This window comes from Centrocercus urophasianus, unplaced genomic scaffold (genome assembly GCF_019232065.1).
Source record: "Centrocercus urophasianus isolate 14NV4802_14NV808 unplaced genomic scaffold, USGS_Curo_1.0 seq_38, whole genome shotgun sequence".
Taxonomy (NCBI): domain Eukaryota; kingdom Metazoa; phylum Chordata; class Aves; order Galliformes; family Phasianidae; genus Centrocercus; species Centrocercus urophasianus.
This window is the reverse complement of record NW_024884955.1, coordinates 683770-686072: the sequence shown is the minus strand read 5'-3', so window position 1 is coordinate 686072 and position 2303 is coordinate 683770.

The following is a 2303-nucleotide window of genomic DNA, read 5'->3' as shown; positions in this document are numbered from 1 at the left end:
ATGGGAAGGGAAGGGAAAGACGAAGGGAAGGGAAGGGAAGGGAAGGGAAGGGAAGGGAAGGGAAGGGAAAGGAAGAGGTGGGGAAGAGGAAGGATGCAGTAGGGATGTGAAGATGCTGGAAAGCAGTGATGTGGAAATGTGAGGATGAGGGATGTAAGGATGTGAAGATGCAGGGAAGCAGCCCTGACCTGATGATCCCTCGCCCTGCAGACTCCTCCAAGCCTATGGGGTGCTGTGTCCCACTCAGCTGCATTCTGCTCCATTCTCCCAGCCCTGCTGAAAAACTTGGCGAAAGGAAAAGAGAGGACTGCAGGGCAGAATAGAATTCAGCTCTTGATCTGTTCTAGGAAAAGAAAGGACACACCAAGAGCTCTGCAATTCCTTCCCAAGGCCTTGGCTGAGCACCAAGTGCCATCCAGACCCTGGTGATGTTGAGATTGAGCTCCATCCTGCCTGCAGCACCCTGCCCCTGTCTGGATGTGGCTTCCAAGGAGGCTCAGATGAGCAAAGCAGCGCTGTAGAAGAGCACAAAGCATCAGCAACCTCAAATTATCCCCTTTCCCTAGGAGAGGAGCGTTTTGCTCCAACCAAGGAGGCCGAGCCGTACATCACTCTCCCACTGCAATACTATGGTGTCGGACAGACCCTGCTGGGAGCCAGGCAGAGGTGAGGGCACCGGGTGGCACTGTCCCTCCGTGCCACTGTGCCCATGGAGCTGAGCTCCCCATGGGTGGGGAGCAGTAAATCCCTGAAATGCTGCGTGTGGGACAGACGGCGCACCAGGAGCGCCCAGCATGAGTGCGTGGCAGGCAGCGGAGGGGAGATATTTGGAAATGCACTTTTTCTGGCATCCATTTTTCCTTCCTTTAATCTTTTTTGCTCACATTCCCACGTGGAGAATTCTTTCCATAAGCTGGAGCTCGTAGAGCAGCTCTGCTCCCACCGTGGCTGCGGGCAACGGGGCCGTGCCACCGCATCCCTGCTGCGACTCATGCAGCAAACACAGGGACAGCCACGTTCCCATGCCACCACCATCCATTTCAGCACTCGCACTCCCCAGCCCTTTCCTCCCACATTTCAGCATTTTGGAGGATGATGAAGGAGCAGTACGTCCTCTGTGCGCTCGGGGAGAGGAGCTGCCCGCAAAGAGCAGTGCTTGGAGCGACTCAGCTGCGTTAACGCTGGCTTTGTTGTGATTCCAGCTCCTGAAAATTGAATTTGTTAGCAGCATAAACAGGATATAAAGGGGGGGGGGGGGAAAAAGAGTGAGAAGTGTTTTTCTCCATGGCTCTCCCTGCGATGAAGGAGGCGACCGGTGAGGAGCACATCGCTGGCATTCTGTGCCTTATTGAAACCTCGTTCCTAATGGCAAACAGACGCTGCCGACCCGCTGCCTTTCTTGTCCCCCACATTTGCAGGGGAAATGGGATGCCCCAATGCTGAGGATGTTTCAGCAAGACTGACCCCTTTTCTGGGATGGTGACGAGTGGTGGATTATTTCCTCCCCCAAAAAAAAACCGAGATGCTCTGCAGCACCTGGGGAAGCTTGGCTGAATCCATTGTCTCTATGCAATGTTATGGGGCTGCTCCCACAGCTTGGGGTTCCCATAGAACAAAAGCTTTCCCTTCACAATTTCTGCACTTTCCTTTTTATTTTTTTTTTTTTTGCTTGGTTGGTTCTTTCTTTTTTTTTTCTTTCTGCCCCAAATTCCTGCTGCTTGGTGGCGTCCCTGACGTCAGCCCTGAGCAGGGCCGGCTGCCGCCTGCCAGGTGGTAGCAATTTTCCTGAACATCGACAAAATATAATTATCACTCTATTTTCACTTCTGAAATATTAAAGCTTGTGTCCCTGCTGGTATTAATTCTGAGAAAACTCTTTATGGGTCACTGTGACTCACGGCCGCACTGCACTGCCGGGCACCTCGGGGGTAACACGCTCATGTCCCCAAGCCCTGGGGCAATGGGGAGCGGAGCCAGGACTGACCCTGGGATGTGGCTGTGCCCAGGGATGGGGGGAAGAGGAGCTCCCACATCCCTCTGGGAACCCACAGCCCTCATTCCCACAGATGGAGCTGGGGACTCCCACTGCCTGGGGCCATGCAAGGTGGCTTGGTGGCACTTGGCCCCTGGAGCAAGGAGGGAGGACAAGGACAGACAGGACTTCGAGGTGGCCAAGGAGCAGGTGCATGGCTGTTTCTTCGCTCAGCTGCGTGACATTGAGCCTGACCCAGAGCAGGAGGGGAGGCTCCAGTGGCACCAACCCATCACAGAGCTGCGTGTCTGTGCCTGAAGGCACTCAGCCA